Genomic DNA, 6282 nt, shown 5'->3' on the forward strand with positions numbered 1-6282 from the left:
TAAATGAGATAGAAGGCCATTACATTTACACCTTTCTCGGATGGATACAATCAACTCAACATAGCACTGAAGGATTCGTAAAAGAGCACTTTAAACACCAAGTGAAAAGATTTTACGTACAATGTCGTTCATTCCCCAAGGCAAGTACATGATGGAGTCATTTTTAGATTTCCCTACATAAGTTTACAACATCGCTCTTGTTTGCCTTACCCTACAAAGCTATCAAAATCAATGCCTTCTCCCTATTACTAGTATAGTGATTGCATTTGCATGGACACAAGAGATAAACAAGATAGCTTCTACCATTAATTGCATGTGAGCACTAAAATACATTCCATGAACATGATAATCCCCTCCCAAATAAAACCCACATCCCTTAACATCTCTGTGTCAATATACCTCATCACATCTCATACATACATTGCTTGCATCTTCTCTTTCAATCATTACAACCATATATGTAACCTTGGACAATTAGGCAAAGCGCAAATCAAACACATCACACAACATTCTACCCCCTCTCTTAACGAAGGTTTTCCTAATATGTATCTACAGCCTGATCATGAAGTGGTCTACACCTAGTTCACACAAAAACTCGACCTTCTGGACTAGATCTTCCTATATTACTTCTACACTCTTCTAAAAGTCATACACCAAGTCTTCTACCTAACTAGCCCATACAAATATTAGATAGGCTCCACCCTTTGAGGAGGGTTCTATCATTCGGAGAAGCTTTCATGTTCTTATAAAGAGGACCACTTCCAAGGAGCCTGTCCCCACATGTTCGACCTTTCTTCATCACTGCATTTGCATTTTGTTTTTGGATCCGATTAAGATTTCGAGAACTTTTTTCAACTTCATCTCTATCTTTGATTTGAACTTGGTCTTTGGCCATGGTTCTGGCCTTTAACTTAAAATGAAGGAAGCCTCTTGAGGTTATCAAGGTGGTTTTAACCTGATAAAGAAATCAAGGTTTGTTTTCATTAATGAATTTTTTGCCTGTTCATAGCAACTTCATACATCTCTGTCTAACTATGCTCTTAACAACCTGACTACCTCAATCAATATACCATTCATCTTCCCTATGCAAAATGCTTAGGGATAACTTACATTAATTTACTAATCAAAATTCTCCACCACAGAGTCCTACAAATGTTTCACAAACAGAAAGAAAGCTGCAGACTAACTTCATCAAACCATAGCCAAACAAAGAGAGTTCATTCCACATAAAATCTTAACTTACGCAAAAATATTCTCCATGTCTAGGGATTTCCCTCAAACTGGAGATAAAGTAGCATATATTCCGTGCAAACAACACCACAATTAATGCTCACAAATTAGAAAGAGCCATGGCTATTTCCCATAAATAGCCATGTGACTGTGCTATTTGACCTAACTGTCAAAACCTAAGGAAAAAACAGAGCCTTTAGAAAAGCAAACCTAGTCAAGACAGGGCGCAGTCCCAGAGAAGGCCCCCTCACCAAGTGATACAGAGATGAGAGCAATCGCTATGGAAACATCAGGAAAAATACGTTTTCTTTTTTCTTTAGAACGAGTCTAGACAGGGCACAGTCCAAGACCTGAGATCCCCTCAGTGAATCAGAGATGATGAGCAATCACATTGGAGGCTAAAGCCAGTCCTCAGAATTAGCATGGTGAGTAACATCACATCATCGGGGCCAGATCATGAGCCAAACCGAGGCGAAGCACACATACCTCTGTCATTCAGCGCTGCTCAGAAACTGGACGGAGAGTGGTCCTCCACAGGAGGCCTGGGAAGGCCCTCAGAGTGAGCTGGGATGATCCGAATCATCCTTGCAGCGCGCGATGCACGAGGGTGCATTTGATGGCATCGGCGGTGAAGGGGGTAGCCATCAATTAGCAGGCAGTAATCACTGCAGCCCCGACGCAGGAGCTGGCTATTTAGGGCGAGCTCAACCCTAAAAGCTCAAGCGCTGGTGCAAATAATAATATAATAAATAATTAAAAATCTCGCATTACAAAATAATAATAATAATAATAATTGTAATAAATAATTAAAAATCTCGCATTACAAAAAAAAATTATAATAATAATTGTAATAATATTAAGACTAAGGCCGGCTTCACACGCGTCCGCAGTCCCACTCAGTGTTCACGGAGAATATTTTTCATCTCGTAGCAATTTCAAAATTTACAAGTTTTCCTTCAACATTTACAGGTTTTTTCAATGAAATATAACTAAAATGCTTAAAATTTTACCAGTTTTAAAGATTTCTAAAATTGCCAAAATAGCGAGATTATGAATTTTACAGGTGCATCGTAAGGGTTTGCGAGTTTTCTGTGAACACTCGGACTCCCAAGAGTTTGTTCCCAAACAAAAGAGAGTGTGTGAAAGTAAAGGCCCTCTAAGACTTGGACACTCTCTTTTGTTTGTTCCCAAACAAAAGAGAGTGTGTGAAAGTAAAGGCCCTCTAAGACTTGGACACTAGTTAAAAACCTCTTTAGGGAGGGGTACCAACCTAACATATAGACACTTCCAAAACTTCTATAATCCAATATATCCAGGAGCTCAAGGTTAGGAAAAAATAACTACCAAAGTATACATTTGGGGATTTAGGCTTATCTTTGAATCTTAGCAGTTCAATCAAAGCACAAGAGCTAGTGTGCTAGCCTAGCTTTTAATCTATATTTGGATTATTAGAGTAGTTAATCAAGGAAATGTACACCAATACAAGGACACCCAAGGCAACCTCATCAGCATCATGAACATGTAGAGGGATGTGGAGGGAAAAAACCACAAGTTTTGGGTGCACCTCTAGTCAACAAGTGTTATCATCCCACCAGTGATCAAACTATATATGTGGATAAGGACAGTAACACAAATATCCCTAGGGTGGTTGAGGAACTGAGAAGGACAGAAAGGTCTGGGCAGGGGGGAGTTTTCCCATCTGATTAAGACCTATAACATTGGACTTAAAGAAGCCAAGTGAAGTGAGGACTTCTTCTAAGAAAATCATGTCAAGACCAGGAAGCACAATGGTAAGGGGAGAATATAACATTGGGCAGGGGGGAGTTTTCCCATCTGATTAAGACCTATAACATTGGACTTAAAGAAGCCAAGTGAAGTGAGGACTTCTTCTAAGAAAATCATGTCAAGACCAGGAAGCACAATGGTAAGGGGAGAATTTTCATTTTACTCTACAAGGGAAATAAACCTGAGACCTGAAGCTTTCTCCCAAGTCGCATCCTTAGCTGGGAAAAACTTCCATTTGATTCAATACTCTTTGAAAAGGGAAATAAACTTGAGACCTGAAGCTTTCTCCCAAGTCGCATCCTTAGCTGGGAAAAACTTCCAAGAAAAGCAACCAGGTCATCATAATTCATGGCAGAAAAGAAAAGAAAAGAACTAAAAAAAATAGAAAGAGAAAAAGAAAAAGAAACTATTTGAGCTTGATCCTACCAACCATGCTTCACTCACCTTTGGGTCAGAATTTTATAAGTTACATGGCTTCAACAATGAAATGTTATCTCCTTGACTTGGATGCAGAAATATAGATTTGTAATTAATTGCCAATAACATCAATGGGTAGGCTCATTTGTTTAACACTCTTCTTTAAATTGGCTAACTACTCTAGAGTAGGACTTAGTGAGTAAACATAAATACTTACCCACTAGTGAAAAAATGCAAGTTTGTATGCACCCTCTTTTCAAGTGTATACATGTGGACCCCACCCTCATTCTAGTAAATTTTGGTCACCCTTCGACCTCATTTGATTCGAAAGTGGGGTCCAAAGGCCCAACTTTGAGTCTCTCTTAGCCCAAGATACATTAAAAAGTTGGCACATCTAGTCCGTACATTCCAACCAAGTGTTCTCTGATTGTAAGTGTGTACATATGGACCCCACCCTCATCCTTGTAAATTTTGGTCATCACCATCAGTTTAGGAGGAAAAGTCGGCTTTTATAGGGATGTGAACCATTATGCGAGAGCCTTTCGAGAGAATGTTGGTAACCCCAATTGAACCAGTAGTGCTACTACAGTTAGGGACAGGGAACTGTTGGAGTTGAGAGCCAAGGCAATAGATTCTTGAGTCTATTGACAAATCACTGAGCACCTGTATATGGATACTTGATGACTTATCCAGGCTTCCCACCCCCTGAATAACCAAGAGCCTTGAGCTTATTGCCAACTCATGGAGCACCAGTGTGTATGGATACTCGATGATGCATTCAAGCTTTGTACCTCATGAACAAACAAGAGCAGCATCTTTTGGGGTATATGTTGCTAACAATCCAAAAATGGGATTGATCATGGTGATAGACATATATTAAGAAACATAATTAGGGTGGATTAAACCACACTAAGAACTCCATAAGCGAGAGAGAGAGAGAGAGAGAGAGAGAGAGAGAGAGAGAATGCACACTCAACACTCAATTCTATTGCATATCACAAATGAACCATACAATGATATAGGCCCTCTAGCCTTATCCCACTTTACATGTCATCATCTATGTGGCACTCCCTTTTCCACTTCTTTTGGTCAACACTCACACAAACATCATACAATATCACATGTGGCATTCTTATCTTGCCACAATATCTTGCACCTCTAGGGTGCTTTCCCACATACACACAATACCACAATATCTTGCACCTCTAGGGTGCTTTCCCACATACACACAACACCACAATTACATCTCTCAACACCCCCTCTTAATCAAGGTGTTCCATAACTAACCCATCACCCATATCAATGTAGCATTGCATAACCACAATCGTTACCTCTCAACACTCCCCCTCAATGATACATTGGAGTATCCATCAAACAAACATGTGTGCACATGTCTACCATCTTAGACACCAAGTCCATTTTGAGCCGACTCGCTCATAGTGGAACCACTGAGTCTAATTTGAAAATATAAGTTCACCAACCCATGCACATGCTCCTCACACGTGCATCGCTCATGCACACATCACGTGACAACCATTTCGAGCTTCTAGGTGAGCTCGGGCAGGGCAACCCTCATACCATGGGTGATTACAAAAAAAAATAATCCTTGTTTTGAGCACACAAGATCAAACACTAGGGGGAATAAGTTTACAAATCTTTTTGGCTGTAGTCAGGTAGGGTACCCAAGTGTGAATGAGTGATTTCCATACATGTATGATTTAAACCATGTGAAGAGGGGCTTAACAAATAAGTGGTGTGTATGGTCTTGAAACCCTAAGGTTATCTCAAAACCTTATCATCAAGAATTGATCTTATGGCTGGCGGCATTTTTCACTCCATGCAATCTCTTATCTTTATAAAAAAAAAAGCAAAATAAACGAAATAATGTGAGCTGTGCTATTTTGTTGGTGGCTACCCTCGTCGCTATATCACACGGTGTCTTTAAGAGGCGCCTCAAGTGGGATCGACGGCTGAGAAAAGCGCGCTGTTCTCAGCCGTCGGATCACATGCGCCAAATGTAAACTAGGACAAGGGCAGGTAAATTGGGAGAAAGAGGGTCGTACGTCTGAGATGAGCGGGCGATTCGTGGCCGTCGGATAACACCGCTAAAACCTAGCTGGTGAGAGATTTGGCGGACGGCTGATTTGGAGACGGAGGATTTGGCGGTGCTCCCGTCTGAGGGATTTGGCGGAACATCCAGTCGGTTGCCTGTAGCTGCCCCTACCCACGAGGAACGACGACGTGATCCGACGGCGGTGAACTCCGTGACCTGCACGTCGGCTGCACGTCCTCCGTCACAGAAGTCCAACGGCCGTGCCAAAATCCCATGGTGCCTTCTTCTTGCAGTCTTCCTTGACCTTTTTTTAAATTTGTTTGGAGACATAGTTGAGAGTATCATCATTTGTTGTGTTCCAGGGAATACAAATACTTGTCATGCTTGCTAAGCAAGGTTCTTGTTGCTATGCTTAATGCATGCAGTAATATGTGTTCATGCATGCATGACACACTTACAGCTTTTACCAGGGAATACATATAATTGTCATGCTTGCTAGGGTGCTTGTTGCTATGCTTAATGCATGCAGTAATATGTGTTCATGCATGCATGACACACTTAAAGCTTTTGCCTAGTTTAGGACACAGATCTAGTTTATCCCTGGTTTACTACACAGACCCAGTTTGAAAATCAGCCTTGTTTTATCGATGGTGCTTATTGCATGCATGCTTTATAGCCATGCTTGGGTTCACTTATTGCCATGATTAATGTCTTGTTGCCATGCATGTATTTTAGTAATATGTAATCATGCATATATGACACACTTAAAGCTTCAACCTAGTTTAACCCTTGTGCAC

General features: G+C 40.8%; 1 long non-coding RNA gene across 1 annotated transcript; it reads right to left on the bottom strand.

Moving 5' to 3' along the window:
* Positions 1 to 335: 335 nt before the first annotated feature.
* LOC147610641 (uncharacterized) lies at positions 336 to 1951 on the bottom strand. Its single transcript, XR_015264072.1, has 2 exons — positions 1717 to 1951; positions 336 to 955 (listed from the first exon to the last, which is right to left on the bottom strand). It is a non-coding gene; the product is annotated as an uncharacterized LOC147610641 (long non-coding RNA).
* Between the last annotated feature and the right edge of the window lie 4331 nt (positions 1952 to 6282).

The sequence above is a fragment of the Cibotium barometz genome, chromosome 49 (assembly GCF_041138505.1).
Source record: "Cibotium barometz isolate CiBa-2024 chromosome 49, ASM4113850v1, whole genome shotgun sequence".
In the NCBI taxonomy this organism is placed as follows: domain Eukaryota; kingdom Viridiplantae; phylum Streptophyta; class Polypodiopsida; order Cyatheales; family Cibotiaceae; genus Cibotium; species Cibotium barometz.